Source organism: Mytilus californianus, unplaced genomic scaffold (assembly GCF_021869535.1).
Source record: "Mytilus californianus isolate M0D057914Y unplaced genomic scaffold, xbMytCali1.0.p SCAF_12, whole genome shotgun sequence".
Taxonomy (NCBI): domain Eukaryota; kingdom Metazoa; phylum Mollusca; class Bivalvia; order Mytilida; family Mytilidae; genus Mytilus; species Mytilus californianus.
Window position 1 is genome coordinate 28,217,852 of NW_026262604.1, and position 19,966 is coordinate 28,237,817.

Sequence of the window (19,966 nt, forward strand, 5' to 3'; positions counted from 1 at the left end):
GTTTCACTTTCCAATGTTGACATTTGTTTCCTTCTTATAACTGAACATGCTATGTGTGGCCTTGGTGGCCTTCTGCTGTTGTCTGTTATGTGGTCGGGTTGTTGTCTCTTTGACACATTCCACATTTCCATTTTCAATTTTATACACATGTGTTACCCATTTCTAGCTTAGGGTGAAATTTAAGGTCGGATGAATACGGATTCAAATGAGTTAAACTATTGACTTGCAAGCAAATAATACATTACCAATGTTTTGAGCTTATTTTGACGAAATTGAATCAGAATGACTGCTAACAGTGAAATATTATGTCACAGTTCCGCTTTATGAAAATGAACTGACAACGCCATGGCTAAAATAGAAAAAGACAAACAGACAAACAGCATTACACAAGTCAAAAATAAACTGACAACGCCATGACTAAAAAACAAAAAAACAAACAGACAAACAACAGTACACAAAACACAACATAGAAAACAAAAGACTGAGCAACATGAACCCAACCAATACTAGGTGTTATCTCAGATGCTCCGGAAGGATAAGGAGATACTGCTCTTCATCTAGCACCCGTCGTGTTGCTCATGTAAGTACAAACTCGGTGATTAGTCTAATTCGGTAGGTCACATTCGGGGAAAAGTGGACGGGATTGTAGTTACGACAATTGGAACATATCCGTCGTCATCTTCAAAACAGATATTCCATGACGGTCAACCAACTCGTGATGGCGTCCATAAAATTTACGAAGGGATGATTTCAACTTCACCACTTGGACCTCTTGGTTTAATAGCTTCCTTGTGAGCAGCTATCCTCTATTAAGGAAATCATGATACGAAATACAAGCAAGAAACATGAAAAAATCTATGAAACAAAGAAAACCGTTTTTTTGTCAAAACTGTAGCTAATGCCTCTTTAAATTCCCCCAACATTATAAATAAACTAGAACTGAAAAAATGTAGGAAATTAATATTATGCAACTCATATTAAGATTTTGGTATGGAATGGATATTATAACATTACACTATCATATATTAGTATTACAGTTCTATTTAATGTATATATGTATCCCAGCAGTATTTTGATCATAACTGTTATTTTTCTTTAAATATTGCAGATATGAATTGTATGGAAAAAAAATATCCTACTACCGCGAAGCATTGTGCTGTGACGATTTCGAAACGGTAGATGGAATTTGCATAGGTACTGTTTTTTTAAATCTTAAATGTCACTCACAGTGCTACAAGTTCTATGAAATGTTCAATTAAATCAAGTTAACAAATGACCGAGGAACTGTGCATGTGCATTTAATATTTCAAAAGGTAATTTTTGAAATTATATCAACCAAATAAGTATAATTTATTACGTTTTTGTTATTATAGGGAGAAATTATTGTATTTCCGGTACGAGCGTATAGTTTTATAAGTTTACGTCACTAGGTATAAGACACGTGAACAATTTTATAGCCGAACATTTTTTATATATACACATACATGTAAATGATTAATAAATTCCGTTGTCCACTATGCTTGCTGTGCTATCGGTAATACTATAAATCATGATTCATGTATGCCTTCATAGAATACAAGGGGGATACATAAATTTGTGTTGCATCATGATCATGTATTACGTTCGCAATATAATAAAACTGATTTGATCATATGTTTCAATAATCACAAGAAAAATAGACGTGAAATATGGAAATGAAAACCAGAAAACTCGAGTAAAACTTATCCAATTAAAACAAATAACCACCATCGCTATTGATCCTAGTTGAACATTCACAATGGTAATAATGCATACATTTAATTATACTAACACTAACAAGTATGTCAATCGAAAATAATAACAATGAAAATATTGGCAACACAAATAAAGTATATATGTTTAACTGTTTTTTTTCAATAGAGTAGTTATTTGAAGGTCAGAGGGAACGAGTATTTCTTCCCCGTCAGGTCATATATCTGTCGGAAACAAAAGCGTAACAAGGATTTTCCTATATTGGTGTTATATCACATGAAGCAAATCTATGAACATTTCATTTTATATATTTGTCATTCAGGTTGTGTTGTTTTCTAGGGGTTAGTACATAATATTAAATTATTTTTTGGGAGAAAAGCTCCTGTTGTCATAATGAAAATAGAAAAGATATCGGGTATCCATCCCTGACACAAAATCAGTTCATACACAGCAAAAAACAAAAATGCAAAGGAAAAGCGCTTTTATTGCTGTTGTCAGTTTGTTTTGCTACATTTTCTTAAAGCTTGTGAAGACAAATACCCTTCATTATCAATATCAAAGCTTCATAAATCTATAGGAGCACTACCTACTACGTGTAAAATAACTAACAAGAAGTAGCAGAGCAAATACAGGACTCCAGATGATAGAATTGAGAATGGGAACGGGAAATTTGTCAAAGGGACAACAACCCAACCAAAGAGCAGAGAACAGCCCAAGGTCACCAATGGGCCTTCAACGCCGCGAGAAAATCCCATCCTCGCAGGCGGGCTTCAGCTGCCCTCTTTACAATAATTTATACTAGTTCAACCAAATGGACTCCACGCTAAACTCCGAAACATATAGATGAACCAAAATTAAAAACCACACAGGACTAACAAAGTCCATAGGTTCCTGGCTTGGAACAGGCGCAAAAATGCTGTTGGGTTAAACATGTTTTGTGAGATCTCAACCCTACCCCTATACCTCTAGCCACTATGAAATAAACAAACACACAGCATTACGCACAGCACAGTAAAACTCAGTTTAAAGGAAGTCCGAGTCCGATGTTAGAAGAAACTAAGCAAAATAACAATGATCAACATGAATTAACAAAGGACTAATAACATTGTCATCAGCAGCAAACCACTTATTAAACTATTATTAAACTTATTAAACTATTGCATGTTTTTCCATGACGAACACAAATTACGAAAAAGCAATGCACTGCTCCAGGAAAGGTACGAAAAAACTCATAAAATCGTCTAAACCTACATACAGACGTTACTTGATTTACAGGCTACAATAGCTAGCCTCCGTTATTTATATGATAAAACAAAAAAATATGTATGAAGTCTCGAGTCACTCGGACAGACAGCCAATAGTATGAATCAGTACTTGTACCCGGATTTAAAAAACAATAAATTACCTACAGAAATACTTCAAAATGTAGCACAGATCCGCAAACAGGACACTACATAATTTACGACAAACGCTTCTGGAATAATTGAATACTAAGTATTATGGAAGCCGGAAAATTACCGGAAAAAAGGAGAAAGGGCATTCGCTACCGTTAATCTTTAAGCTAATATGAAGTCGTGTTCAAAATCAACTTTCAGAAAACACGAAAAATTAGTTTCTGAGATAAGTTATTCATATTTTGTCACAAAAATGGGCATGCAGCCATTAAGTGCATAAAATCACAAACGTTGATGCACGTATAACTGTAATAAAAAGAGAGAGGTATGTTTAAAATGCTTCGGTTGTCACAAATAAGCTGGCTGCAAATCTAGTTCATGTAAGAAATGCATCAAACGCTATCATACTAGAATATGTACAAAATATGTCAGGGTGAACTAATCACATTAACAAGTAAATAAAGATAAAGGTAATAATATATCACACTCCTCCCTTGCACCACAGAATATTTCGCCAAAACGCTAGGTTTAGGTATTAATGGGACTGAACTATTTCACAGTTGCGGATTTGGAGAGCAAAACAGAACAGTTAGGCATATGGAATCACCAACGATATACTTGCAAACTGACGATAGAGAAAACATACCGCTCACTGTACTCATCATACCTGAAATTTCACTAACACTGCAAACACACATGGAATCAGTAGTTAACATGAGACATTTGGGTGGGTCGAAATTAGCAAACCCAAACACAGAAGATTACATGTTTGATATTAATTTACTTATTAGAGCAGATTATTACTGAAGTGCAGTTGGAGATAAAAGCAGTAGAAGTTATGTACTGACTGTCAGTTCGAAACTGGGATATTTACTTTCTTGGCAAACGACAATTATTAGAGGATCAAATAGAAATTCCATTTGAGTCCCATTAAGCATAGGAATGTAATGTTATAATGTTTTCAAAAATCGAGTCCCTAAATTGCAGCCGCTAAGCATATAGAGAAACCCACATGATAAGTGTCATTTACAGATTATCTCACCAACTACGGTACAATATACATATATACTTAAACGCGCACCATGGTCTGCTGGCTTTTTGTAAAGATTAGTATGGATTACAAAAAGATAGTAAGTATTACAATGTATTAAGAGGGTTTTGGAACTTTCCCTCATCAACATAGAAATTCTAACGACAATTGTGTCTAGAGTTGAAACTATTCTGAACAACTGGCCGTTAACCATGTTCACCTACGTTTCATCAGATGCTAACTCCATCACATTGTTTTTAAGAACAGATCGGAGGATTTACAACACTACAATACCTTGATAATAGGCTTTGAAGATTCGACTTTTGACGTCACCAATGATTCTGTTAACAAACTATCTCGATTGCAATCTCAATTAATTCAACAGTTGTGGTACAACTTGAAGCATGATTACTTTACCTTTTTTTCGTGAACAGAACCGAAACATCGGGAAAGACAATAAGACAACCAACGTTGGAGATTTTGTTCAAGTGTACAAACAATACCAAGGCAAAGTGGAACCTAGCTATAATTGATCAATTGAACATTAGTGGTTATAAAAAACGAGATTTTTTGTAGACGGACAAAGAATGGACTCACTTCGCGTCCCATTACTCAACTTTATCCTCTTCATGTGTCAGCGAATAGAGACAAATGTAGACTTTGTTATAGTCAATACATGTGATCCTTACTTTTTTTCTTGCTCTACAAATATAAGCCGTAAAGCTTAAAATGTTGCCATGGAGAACATTATGAAACAGAGATAATACTTAATTTTGACTTTTGTAAATTTATTTAGTTTTTTATACACGTTAACTCATTTCAGAGATATGAAAATGTTCAGCAAATTTCTAGTCAAATTTCACATAATATTTCATCATTTTTTATTTCATTTTTGAGCGGCCCTAGTATGTTGTGGATTCCGCTTATTAGACGTAAATAATAGTACAAAATAGTACCCGCTCAAATGTAGCATAACTATCATTAACGTTCTTCCATTGGCTTTCTTAATACATTCATGAAACTAACAAGACGTTTTTTTCTGACGTTCATACCAATATACGAAACTGTATTTACATTTTCTCTTTGTTGGGGTGTGCTTTTCAAACACACGCTATAATAGAAAGTGTGCTAGACCTAGTTTGTACCTTGAATACAACAGATAGTTTATTGTATCATTTTAAATCACTTCTTGAAAGTACTTAGTCTGTCGAAACAGAAGCATTATTCAATATATTGTCTAACATGAAAATAGTTTATTAAAAGCAACTGTAACTATTGTTCATTGTATTAAACTTGCATTGTAGTATGTACGATTGGCTTTTTATCATCGAAAGGACATACATGTTATCCTTGTCAGTCATATGTGAACAGATGTGTGAGTTGGTGTCGTTGCAAAGAAAATCAACGGTATATTAACAATCTATTTTATCAACAATTCCAACTGGAATAGTTCATTTCGAATTTTGTATTTTTGTACCTTTTCCAATATAATTTTCTACAATGATATAAAATTGACTGGATTTAAAATGTACTAAGGACAAGGCGGAAAAAGTTCAACATAATTACACAAGATGAAATTCGTTATCATGGTTATTCGTATTATTATAAACACAAACTTAAATCTCAAATATTTTGTGTGTAATTGTGAAGTTAATTCCATTACAACATGCACAAAAACCTCCTACCTCAACATTCCAGATACCTCTCGTAAGGATACAAAAGTCCCGAAGTAAGAAAAAAAACCCATTTGAAATGTATATAAAGAAACTAAAAATACACTTTATCGCTGTTTGTTCATCATTACTGGCCATCACATATGTTCTCATAAATAAAAGAAAATGTGTGACGCAACAATTCAAAAGCAATTGTTATTGTTGTTTGACAGGTGTCGAAGAATCCAAAATAGTAATAAGGTTTAATAGAAATACAACTGACATAACATTAAAAAAGTATCAAGATTTGAAAATCAATATTCACCGCAAAAAATGAAGGAACAAACATAAAAAAAGCGCTATAAACATGTATGACAGGTTATATCAAATTAAAAATAATCATTGTTATTTGACACAAAAAAGTTGATTAATTGATTACCAATGGTCACTTCTCTATAAAAAAAAAGAAGGCACATACATAATCGAAGTAAATCATTTTTAATCTATAAATGAAGCTTCTTCATGAAAAGGTTGCATTAGTTTTTGATGTAAAAATATTTAAGCCTCCGGCTTCTTAAGAAAAAACGTGAAATCCAATGATGTATAAGAACCGAAACAGTTGAAGAGCTATATGACCAGAAAGGGCCTTAAAAATAGCCAAATCCATGTAAGGTCAACTTTGCCTTTGGGAGTTTAAACCTTAATTTCTTTATGATTCAAACATTTATTTACAGAACATTTTAGAAAGGTTTGCTATAAATCATATAAACTTGTGATCGTTTGTCTTTTTTTTTATATTAAATTACCGAATGAAGAAAATCTAATCCGACAGTCAACGGCGAAAATAACTTATTGAACTATAATGGTGATCATTGTAGCACGCTATTTATTTTGTGTAAAAAATATCGTAGGTAAACTTCTCACCACAAATCGTAGATTTGTAAGGAAAAAAATATTGTGTTTTTTTCCCAATTCATTCTTGAATGTTTGGAAAACGTATTCATTAAAAAAGAAACATTATCATGAATATAAGAAATTGTTTAAGTTATAACCCTGTATCTCAAAGACAATTGCCAATTTTGAAATCAACTGTAGTACATGTACTTGCGTCAAACAATGTCAACATGAGGAACATATATTATTTTTCATATCATTTTGAACATTTTAAATTAAAATAATATTTGTCTACAGATGCCACACTGTATATGGATGCATAGAAGATGATCAGTTTTACAAAGAAATTGACAGCACACATGGTAATTTATATAAAACCTTTATGTTAACTTCATTCGAACAACATCAAATAATATATTAATAATATATGTTGTTTTTATAATTATAGAGCACTATTTGTTTGTCTCATCTTCAAAAGAGTTAGAGTTTTCGTTTAGAATTCTGCAGATAACCATGTTCTAAGTTAAAGATGCTTACATTTTTAAAAAGGTTAAGCAATTAGGTATATCATATTCTGCGTAAGAAGACTCTATAAAATTGTTCTCATTGTGTTGTCAAACCTTTCTAACATTCCGGTAAAAGATCTTTAAAAATATTCTAATTACACAACGTCTTTAAACCTTTATAATAACACTTTTACTATTCTTTATGTCCTTTTATATTATATATTTTGTTCTCTGTGCGCCACTGAAATATTCTTTGCATATTTTTGTTTTCACAGAGTATCAAGAAGGCAATTTGTAAAGAAAGTCAGACAGGCCATTGTGCGTCTTTGACTTTGATGTGCATGACATAATCTTGTCATAAACAACGTCATCCTTTCGTTTTTTTATTTTTGTTGTAAAAAATTTATTTTTCCTTAGGTAGACAAGCTTATTATTTTACTGTTTGGTTTGGTACGATTTAGATATCTTTTTTGGGTCCAGGATAAGTAACTTACGATGAACTAAAGATATGTTGGTGTATCTCAAAGATCTCAGGTATTGCAGATTGACGGTCAATTAAAAAATGCACATTTGAAAATTATATGAAATTGAAAAGATCAAAATATAAAGATATTACTGTATATAGATTTCAAAAGTAACAATTTACCTTCACTATATGATCAAGAAATTCAAACGGCTATTAATTGTACGAATTTAGTTAATTGTAAGAACTTAGTGGATTAACTAAGTTCCTATATCTTTCGAATGTTTCAAGCATTTAAAGGTGGGATGATTTTTTAATTTGTCTCAATTGTTATTTCTGTTGCTGTTTCTTTACAAAATTATTTAAAATATCTTTCGCATATGTATAATCAAGAGAAAGGGCTTTCGACTATGACATTCTAAGTTACATTACTTTCTTCCGTATCGTAGCAATGTTTTCGTAATTGTAAAGGATGTCGACAACTGTACAAAAATAATTGAAAAATGAAATCGTCACTTTAAAGATTTGTTCAGTCCGAAGGGCTTATTAGGATTAACCTCCACCAGAAACGTTCGTAACCAAAACTTGAAAGTCAAAGATGTATAACTATGTAAACACACGAAGAGATATATGAACCGTCAGGGAATAACCAAGTCTTACCAATCTTACAAACTTAGGAGGTAATCTATAACATTAGACGTGATTCTATTAAAGACGAAAATAGCCATTTATTGCACTAATATGTTAAAAGTGTACAAAAAACACAAACATGTTAGAATCTTTGAATATTTGGTGAATATGGTTCAAGTCAATACAGCACATTTATTCACTTTCATATGTCTGCATTCAGTAAAATTAATTTACGATTGACTTTCAGGCGACACTGCGACAAGGCTGCCAATAGAACACAGTGCTCCAACATTAGGGATGGAAACAGCATCTTCCATGAATGCATGTTTAGGTAAATGTTCAATTTCTCTCGATTTTCTCTGACTGATAAAACGAACTTGATATTTTACCTTTTCATCCCACTAAGTGCGCTGTTTTCTGTATTCCGTCATTAACAGAAAGAAGAAATAAGGTTTGGAATAACGTGATGAAAATTGCTCAAAACGGCAATTGTAGGTTATTCGATAATTAACAGAAAACTAAACCAAGAAGTCAAATATTTGAAAAAAAACCACTGTTTTTGGTATACGAGTAAATAATGTTAATACTTATCAATAAACCTTTCGCAAACTTCCTCTCATAAAACCCATTAAATTGCTTGTTTGGTCCATCAATGAATACACCTATCTATAATTTGAAGTTCATAATCAATGATAAACGGTATTTCTAAATCGTTTAACACTTTTTTAAAAGAAAGGCAAAACATACCAAAGGGATATTCAAAATCATATGTCGAAAAACGAACAATGGAAATACAAAAGTATACGAAACACAACATAGAGGATATCAATAAAAATACAAATATAAGAATTAAGAGAAGAGAAAGAATTTAAATTCCCTGCACGTTATCCCTCTCAGCTATGTAGACCGTGTATAATTCATTTACCGTCCAAGGGATTTCGTTTAGAATTACAATTTAACAGTTGTAATATAGTGATAAGATCAATTAATGTTCATTCGTGTATAGCTGTGGCCTGTTATCTATTTATCACATGATGCAAAGTAAAATCACAAAAATACTGAACTCCGAAGAAAATTAAAAAAGGAAAGTCCCTAGAGATATTTCTCGTATCACTCGGCATGGAGGGTGATACGAAAAAGTGATACGGAAAATGTGTTGATTTGATTGAATTAATATCCAGCATTATGAAACAATATTGTGACAATTCCACTGGCTGTTACTTGCGTTATTAATGACTTTCAAATGTCAAAATCATGTATATTTGCTAATAGACACCGGATGTATGACATTTCTTCAATAATATATAAAACGCGCACACCCTAGGCTGGATAATCTAATTATTGTCAAATTTTGTTACATTCTTGAGCGTTCAAAATGTTTTTAAATGTCTGTTGTTAAAGTTTGACACAGGAACAGGACAAACGACGCCATACAGGTATGTGCAAAAGACCGGACCGACGAGTTGCGGACATTTTAAAAACACAAAGAGAATGTTTCCGAAATGAGAAATATATTTAACAACTCATGTGAATTGAATTTCGCTTGATATCAACTCTCGTTATTTAATTCAGATAGTAATAATAAACTCGCCAAAGGTCGTCTATTTCTATATTGATATTAAATAGCTCGAGTTGATATTAAGCGATATCAAATATGCATGATTTAACTATGTTCTGTTGTATACGCCCTTCGTAAAGGGACATATATATACAGCATACAACATACAAGTAAATAGAACAAAAAAAAAAAAAAAAGCAACAAAAAAGACTACCATTCAAATAAAAAAATCAAGACTGTTAAGGATGTACTAAGGTGAGGTTGAGGAATTTGTGTCAGATCTTCGAACTCCTTCTTTTTTTTTCTACGATACAGGGTAAAGTATTTTGCCTCATAACACCCATTTGTCTTTTCATATAAGACTTCAATAGCTCATAAAAGGTCATTTACCAAATTTTAAGCAGATTTTAGATTTCTTTTCTTTCGATTTGAGACCCAAATAATACCAATGCAAATATAAGGTAAAGGTCCGAGTCAGCCTTTTCCCGCCTTTTTTTAAGAGTTAAATATCTTGAAAAGGAGCTCCATAACCTATCAATGTTTTTAGCTTATTTTGTTCCTTCACTAACGCTCTTCTGACTTAAAGTATCAATTTTAAATTATAGATTTTTTTTTTATTTCACCTAAGTACATCCTTAAATCTATTATTTATTTATAAATTATTTTGCAAATTGTGTCCTTATATAAAGAGCATTTCAATATTATTTATGCAACATCAAATACTTGTTGTGTTGTAGGTATGATAAAAACGGAAGTGTTTATTTATTCATTGCTTGGATTCAGCACTTTTCTCATCCTTTGCTTTAGTATTGGTTGCTTTTGTGTACATACAAAATATCACAAAGCATTCTTTTACCGACATTCAGAAATTGACCAAAACATAGGTGTTAACAATCGCATATATGAAGTAGACAATAACGTTGAAATAGGCCAACACGTTTTAAGAGAAAGCGCACATAGTAATGAATACGTAGAAATGCAGGATATGCAGTAAGTTGTCAGATGGTTATTTCATTTCAGCCATATCACTCTATTTTGCAGCAGTCTTAAAACTCAGCCATATTGTGAAGAATATAATCATTCTTATTAAGGGAACAAACAGTACACAAATTTGCATAAATCTCTTGAATCTAACTAATTATGATTATATGCAATGTGTCACAGTGTACACAATGGAGTCGTATAGAAAACGTTAAGTGTTTAATGATTTTATAGACAACGTGTGTGTGTGTCTACGTGTTTGTGTGTGTAAGGGTGTATGTGTGTTTGTTTGTGCAAATTAGTTGGTTTTCTTCTACTCTTCAATTTTGAATTGTAACTACATCATGTTTTATTTATTTTTTTTCCCGTATTTTGTATTTGTATTAATTAACTTTGTTAATTCTGTAGTGGTAATTTGAATATTTTTTGTTGTTGAAATATTTGAGTTTCAACATATAGGGTCAGCCACCCTTTCTTTGTTCGATATGGACGTTCTAAACAATGACTTCAACAACATTCGTGAGGAGGATAGTTAATTTTGGATTCCCCTAATTGGAGAGCATACATGGACACCTTTTCACAATATCATTGGAAGTTGTTCACTCCATCTTCGTTTATTTTTTATATGGGATTAGTTTTTCTATGATTGTAAAAAGTTTTTCCGAGATAAACATTTGTTCTGTTATGGTTGTGGTCTGTTTCTCGCAAGGCGCTGTATTTCTAGTATCACACTGAATTACCTGTGTGTTTTCTGACCTGGCTATTTAACTAGTGGTTATATTTCGACACATATGTTAAAGAATTCAAAGATTTCCCATGCTGTTTATCCAAATATAATCTAAAACTAGTGCACTTAGATATTCTGGTTGGTACATTATTGTATATTTTAGTTCCAACCTTAAATTATGTTTGTTTGTTTATTTTTTCATGTTTTTTTATACCAAGCTTAAAAGAAAAACATCTTTTGAAATTGAAATAACGGTGAAAACTTTTAACGTAGAGAATCTTTAGTTTTCAATTTTTGTCAATGCCAGTTACAAGGCAATTATATTCCTAGCATACCTATCGTAACTAGCAGCATCGCCAAAACAGATTATTTTTAGAATATAATCATTACGTAAATGTTGCGACTCCCTCATCCAGACTTGACTATGCCATGCAATGCATATGGAAGAAATCGTTAATATGTTTCTTACACATGCATTTAATGATATGTGGGATACGCAGATGAGAGCAACCAAACGATACAAAAACCAGAAGACATTTAGAGTTCAAACAAGCACAAATGTCTATATGATATGTCACAATCAAGAAAAATGAGAAGAAATTCAAGAGACAAAAAGAGACCTGCGTGCAAAACCAAACGATCCAAATGACAAACACTCTCCTCTCAATCCTCCTATTGTTTAATCTCGATCAATTGTATATCAAAACGCATACATAGATGAACAATACAGATTACAAACAAGGTTCATTGTCTTGCAATTGTGTTTTTGTTATTTATTGGTTGCTGTCTGTTTTTTTGTTTATACGACCTACTCCCTCAAAAGGAAAACTGTATACTATAGACGAATATGCATTAAAACAATTTTCAACTATAAGAAATCGAAAGGGAGCTCTGAAAATATGCTTATCTGATGAGATAAATCCTATTCTACTGATTTTTATAGTTTGTTCTTATGTCCTACTGTTACACCTATGTCCCAGGTTAGGGATGGGTTTGGCGCCAACAAACTAGTTCAACCCCGCCATATTCTCTATGTACCTGTCCCAAGTCAGGAGCCTGTAATTCAGTGGTTGTCGTTTGTTGCTGTATATCATATTTGTTTTTCGTTCATTATTTTGTACATAAATCAGGTCGTTAGTTTTCTCGTTTGAATTGTTTTACATTTGTAAATTCGGGGCCTTTTATAGCTGACTTTACGTTTCCATGACCTTAGTTGTAAACTTCTCTCACATTTGGTCTCTGGTGGAGAGTGGTCTCATTGGCAATCATACGACATCTTCTTATTTTTTATATCTAGATTTTTTGAAAATTTACACATGGCCTGGGCCGTGATATTATTTCGATTCTAATAGGACAAATATTGTAATTAAAAAAAAAAAATAAAACTGAAGCGAGGGTGGGTATGTCGTGTGTGTGGGTGTTCTATTTTACCCAATGTTTGATAAAGCTGAACATGTCAAATAAATCTATAGCTTGCATGAATTATTTCTCAAATAAACGATAGAAAAAATGTGTTTAATTCTTTTAAATCTGAATCCTAACATTTGTTATTTTTACTTTACATTTATTTTCTCGTAAGCTACCGTGAAATCCACAGTTGACATTTCGTAACTAAGGAGCAGCCATGTTGACTTGCTGAAATCAGTGAATGTGCGAATAATGCAATAGAATAGAAAATAAAACATCAACTACCTCAAGACTCCATTTTAATGAATATTTTCCGAATTTGGCGGGTTCACGTAAAGGAAAAACCTTCAGCTTTGGTATTTTCATTCGTATGACGTCATGTTTTGAAATGACTTCAAGGCGCCAAATTCATTAATGGAATTTCGCGGAATTTTATTTTATTTTGATTTTGTACATTTTGCCAAGCTCTTATGCATTATTTTTTGTTTGTTATGCAGCATGATAATAATAAAGGTTCTGTAGTTTTTTTTTCAATTGAAATTTTTATACAGCGAAATAGACATAGCGTTTGCACATAGGTTACAATACATGTGGATTTACGTGGGAGGTATTTTGTAACAGCCATTATTATGTACATCTCTGAATCTGCGCTAAGTATAGATATATGGAGCATTTTATCACGGTGTTATTACAAAGCGAAAGAAGCACGTCATATTAGAATATGAAATAAAAAATAAATTTACATGTTCCTAGAGATTTTAGGTTTTAAATGTTTCTATCACCACAGTTCTGTTTTGTCTTCCGGATCTACACAATAATTCCGACATCTAAATTTGCAATATTTCCGTCTTCCACTACACTGACCATCTAAATGACATTCGAATGGTTTCAAAATGCGTTTTTGTTCGTCTTTGATCTACGGATCAATACCCAGCTGTAGTGTAGTGTTTGCAATACATTGAAAATAACCTTTCATAAATTGTGTGAGTCCAAAGCGCTAAATATACAAATGTTTGATTCCAAAATAAATCGGTTAAACGTACCTAAAATTGGATCCCGACAACATCATCTACTACAACAGCTTTGACCTACTGTACAGTCTTGGTTGTTTCCATCTAGCATGTATTCCTACACAGAGTAACTGAGGTACTAATTGGACACAAACCCTATAAATAAAAAAAAAAGAAAAGATTCGACATAAGTTGATTTTGTAACTTAAAAAATGCAATTATGAAGATCTAAAATGTATGTTTATTTATATAAATGTATTGATTTTTAAAAGTAAATTTACACATTGTTGTTAATATAATGGAATTGTATGAATCTTTCATACAATTGAGAGGTTTAGCTAGCTATAAAACCAGGTTTAATCCACCATTGTCTTCACAAGGAAAAGCCTGTACAAAGTCAGTAATATAAAAAAGAGGCGAAAGATACCAGAGGCACATTCAAACTCATAAGTCGAAAATAAACTGACAACACCATGGCTAATAAAGGCACCAGTAGTATACCGCTGTTCAATAGTTATGATTCGATAAGCTAAAACAAATCCGGGTAATACACTAAAACCGAGGGAAACACATCAACTATAAGAGGAAAACAACGGAACAACAGAAACACTGAACTTCAACAAAAGCAAACGCCAACATACATAGAAACGGACTGTCCGATTACAACTGCCATATTCCTGACTTGCTAAAAAAGAAAAAGACCATCAGACAAACAATAGTACACAAAACAACATAAAAAACTAAAGACTGAGCAACACGAACCCTACCAAAAACTGGGGTGATCTCAGGTGCTCTGGAAGGGTAAGCATGTGGCACCCGTCGTCTTGCTCATGTTAGTACAAACCCGATAATAAGTTTATATCAGTAGGTCACATTCGGGAAAAAGGGGACGCGATTATATTTACGACATAAGGAACATATTCGCCATCATCTGTGAAACGGATATTTTTCAACCAACTCGTGATGGTGTCCGTAAAATTTACAAAGGGATGATTTCAACTTCAATATTTGGACTCTTGGTTTAATAGCTTCCTTGTGAGTATTAACCCTCTATCAAGGAAATCATGATAGGAAATACAAGTCCTGAAATATCGTATCAACTGGGAGATATATACTCCGTATGCAGGAGCTGCTGGAATGTTGCTAATAGAAATGAAAAGTTCACAAATGGGAAGCTGAAATCATCCCTTTTTTTGTAAAGTTTTGTTTTTATACGACCCTCATTGTCAATTTCTAGATATAAGTCAAGATATGAGGCAAAGTTAACTGCATCTGTTGTATCCTTTATCTCAAGTTCGATGTGATAGATGTGTTCAACATAGTGACACAGTTGTGAAATATTTAGTGAGAGAACATCATCTATATAGCGGAAAGTAAAGTTTAAGAATACTGCTTACTTCTTTTCTTTCTTCCTGAAGTTCCTGTATGAAGTCAGCCTCATATGAATAAAGGAACAAGACGGCAAGAAGAGAGTCACAGTTGGATCTAATGGGAATGCCGATTGTTTATTGAAAAATACGTCCTCCAAGCGTAAAAAATAAGTTGTCAATCAAGAAATTAAGAATCTTGATAAGACAGTTTCAGAGATTTTTTTGTTTGAATCAGAGTGATTTTTTACATAGTAGGATTTATCCCTTCCTAAGACAAGATACTTGTATCCACGTTGGCCATTCTGTTTTTATAAAACAAAGCAGGACCAACCCTTTCAATTTGTCTTTTAGTTTGGAATGGGGAAGACTTGTGTAAAGTGTAGAAAAGACAAATGTTTTAATACTTTGCCAAGATGAAAGAGTCTAAGATTGTATGTACCCTTAAAAATCTTTGGATTTTTTTAGTATCAACATCTGATTCACACCACCTCTAAAATAAATAGTTTCACAATAACTTAGAAGCCAGGCTTTGATTGCTGATAAAACTAATGTAAACAATTAAGAAAGAGGCACCTGGAAGACCAAACAATATACCGTTGTTTATAAGGACACTTATGTAGTTTAGGTATACAATACATTATAGTTACGATACTGTTGTCAGGTCATTGAAGATTGCATATTTTGGCTTTAATATTGATTCACTTATAGGGTCTTTGCATCGGAATTAAACACATTTATTCTAAAACCAGTTGTTGGCATGACACGGGTTATGTTCTTCTCATATATTTTATGACGGTATAATACTAAACCCCTAACAGAAGGGGTTGTGCCTGATATTCATATGATGAAGACATAATCTTTCAATCAGTTTAATTGAGGTCTGGAGCTGGCATGTCAGTAACTGCTAGTAATCTGTTGTTATTTATGTATTATAGTCATTTTGTTTATTTTCTTTTGTTTCCTATTCTGACATCGGACTCGGACTTCTCATATACTGAGTTTTACTGTGCGTACTGTTGTGCGTTTGTTTTTACTACATTGGCTAGAGGTATAGGGGGAGGGTTGAGATCTCAAAAAACATGTTTAACCCCGCAGCATTTTTGCGCCTGTCCCAAGTCAGGAGCCTCTGGCCTTTGTTAGTCTTGTATCATTTTTAATTTTAGTTTCCTGTGTATAATTTTGAGTTTAGTATGACGTCCATTATCACTGAACTAGTATACATATTTGTTTAGGGGCCAGCTGAAGGACGCCTCCGGGTGCGGGAGTTTCTCGCTGCAATGAAGACCCATTGGTGGCACGCGCTGTTGTCTGCTCTATGGTCGGGTCGTTGTCTCTTTGACACATTCCCCATTTCCATTCTCAATTTTATTGATAGAAGATCTTCATCTTAGGTTGAAATTCCAAAAGAAAATATAACATACCTATGATTATCTAGGATTTCCTCTTTAGTAAGTATCGTGGGGGTATATCTTGAGTTTCCGAGTGAATTGGCAATACCTAATTCTTTATCAAGCAGTTTATGTGATGTGATTTACACACAAAAACGATGTTGTTTTGGGCTTTATCTGCGGGGACAACAACATATTTGTCATGGAGGTAGGACAAGTGTTTTGCAACATTTGGGTCTTTAAAGGTTGATGTAGCATGGTTACTAATAGACCCATTCAGTTTCTTAATTCTGATTTGTATCAACTACCTCAAAGCCTTAATCCATTCGGAAAGAATATCTACATATTCTTTCCCGTATTTAACCCATTGCCTGGCATAATCCTCGACTGAATCTATCAGTATTTTGAAGTTGTGTTTCCAATTGATGGATCTAGGCTCACGATATTTCGGGCCTTTGGATAACACTTTTCACAGATACATGTTATTGACAATGTTTAGATCACCGGTAATAACGTGGCCATGTCGATAATATATGAATGGGGGAACGAACACAGGTGCAATCAGGAGGTTTAGACTTGAAGTCGTCAATACTGAGATCCTGATACACGTGTTTGTAATTGTAATTTTAGTTGTAATAGGTTTGGTAAAGGTATAAATTAACAGTTGTTTTCCATTTGTTTTAACTTTAGATTTTGTCATTTGATAAGGGACTTTCCATTTTGAATTTTCCTTGGAGTTCGATGTTTTTGTTATTTTACTTTTTTTTGGTAATTATTACATAAAATAAATATATTATAATCAATATGTTCATAATGGAAAATCAATGAAAAGTCTCTGACAAGAAAATGATTGTATCTGGGACTGTATAATTTTGTTATATTTCCAAAATGGCTATAGGTTTTCTCCAAAATAGGATATTGCACATGAAGCCGTGCAAAGCCTATCTCAATTAAAATATATATTTTACTATTCGTCTAAAAACCGTATTGAAATATCCCGTATTTATAAAACAATGATGTAAAACAAATTTAAATGAAATTTCAGTATATATCAATGGTTAAAAGTCTTGCCCTTAACAGAAAAGACATTCGCTAAAAACTGTTTGATTTAAACATGTTGAAGGAATGTGATGATCATAAGTTATGGTAAGTATTTATAAACTGTGGTTATTATCCGATGTTGTATTACCATTTACTGTAATATCTATGTTTATACATATCTTACCAGTTTTTACTGAATTAATTTTGATCTTCATACATATAAGATAAAAGGAGCATATATTGTATGTGATACATGTATGTAAGATATAAAATGAAGTCCATGCATTTCTCTCATAAACTAGAGTGTATCCAGAACACCTTTTTCCTATCCCAGTTCCACAGTCTCAGATACCATAATGTAACCTTACAATGCCACATCCTCCAGATTGGCACCCAACGATACATTTCTCTCCATTGATGTTTGCATATCAGGAGGAGCCTGAACAAGTACTTTGACTGAGATGGAGCGCAAGATGGAAGTTGACCACATGGATCTTTCTCTAGAAATATCAATAACAATATAAAATCAGTTATACATACTAATTTATCAATCGCGTAGTCAGTATTCTAAACACCCATACCAAAGTTATATCATGATTTTAGTAAAAGCATTCCTCAAAATACACTGTGTTGAAACAAACAATGCAAGTTTATCAGCTGATCTGTGAGCAATTAGACAAAACTATAACATGTGTCGTTCAAAGAAAGGTTGAAAAAGTTTCTAGTGTGTTATATATTGATTGACAGGTTTTTCCGATGAAATCAATCTGGGAGCATCTTTCTATCACATAAATCCAATAATTATAATAAGTAACCGCTTGGAAAAATATTATTTCATGCTACCTTTGTTTAACAATCGATATATTTTATAAATTACAGTAGCGGACCCGCGGGTTATTTAAGAGAGGGGATCGGCAAATAAGGAGGCAGCACTAAAACATCAGAACAATGAAAGATAAACACAAAGCGTCTACCATAAGAGCCTCGTATCCCGCTCCGCCTGGTGTTATTTGCCTCAAACTTAATCTTTGATGACAAAAGTTTCAATATCATCCCTTTGAAATAATTAATAAGATTGCTCACATCATGATAGTTTACTGTATACAATCCACATCGCTTAACCCCTACAATGTATTTTTTGGTTGAAACAACATGTTTACATGGGTTTTGGAATAATGGATCGAGATGAAACATACGTAAGCCGGTGTAGATTTGATACACTGATCTTGCATGAGAAAAGTCTATAACCTTTTCATTATTTTTAAAACGTAAATGCCTTTATAGACAACATTTTAACCCATAGGAATTCTCATGAAGCCGTAAAAGCTGTATGACTAACTTTCATAAAAAAATGTATGAGGAGTCTCCCAAATATGATTTGTCGTCATTGACTTGATGATCAGTTATTTGTTTTTATGTTTCCTTTTCCGGTAGAGATTGCGATATTGGACACGATGTCACGTGCTGGACGAAAATTAATTTGTTTTGCATGCTAAGGACCTCTTGCAACAACTGAAAGAAGGGTCTGTATGTTAAACAGTGAAAGGCACAATATCTACCTTTACCACAAAATCCTTTTTTCGAGCGCAGTCGAATTCGCCTTTTAGTCTGTACCAACATCTTGCAAAACCTTAACATTTAACGTTTTCTTGTCCTGAATACACATTTGTCACTAGATATCAAACAAACTACTACCATTTAGCCAATTAACAAATTATAAAAAAAAATGAAAAAAAAAAAATGCATTCTACTCACTGACGCCTTTACATAGCCGTCAACATTTCCTTTTGTTTTTAAAATTACTCCTGTTGCCCTCTTCTCCACCATATATAAATTGTTTACACTGCATATTGTCTACATTGTAAAACCATCTTGAAATAGAAAAGTGACATTTGCCACTCAACTTTGGTGGTGTACAAACTAAAAATAGAAAATTATTGATTAAAATTAAACGATGGGGAAATGTTATTTTGATAATTTTATCGATACCATCGTCATATGTTACTGTCAAAGGCATATAAACTAGAGAAAAACAGTAGTTTTCCGATATTCAAATCTAATAAATAGAGAAAGAAAAAGCAAGGAAACTAGACGCTACGAAATCAGCCCATTAAGGCTTCAAATTTACCGGCAATGACCTCCTATTACATTAAGCGTAACGAGTTATGAAGTGTTTAAAGAAGC

At 32.9% G+C, this 19,966-nt stretch overlaps 1 long non-coding RNA gene across 1 annotated transcript; it reads left to right on the forward strand.

Moving 5' to 3' along the window:
* The first annotated feature begins 1,112 nt into the window (after nt 1–1,112).
* On the forward strand, nt 1,113–13,429 carry LOC127721662 (uncharacterized). Its single transcript, XR_007991385.1, has 5 exons — nt 1,113–1,194; nt 5,460–5,562; nt 6,999–7,063; nt 8,548–8,631; nt 10,596–13,429. It is a non-coding gene; the product is annotated as an uncharacterized LOC127721662 (long non-coding RNA).
* Nucleotides 13,430–19,966: the final 6,537 nt, after the last annotated feature.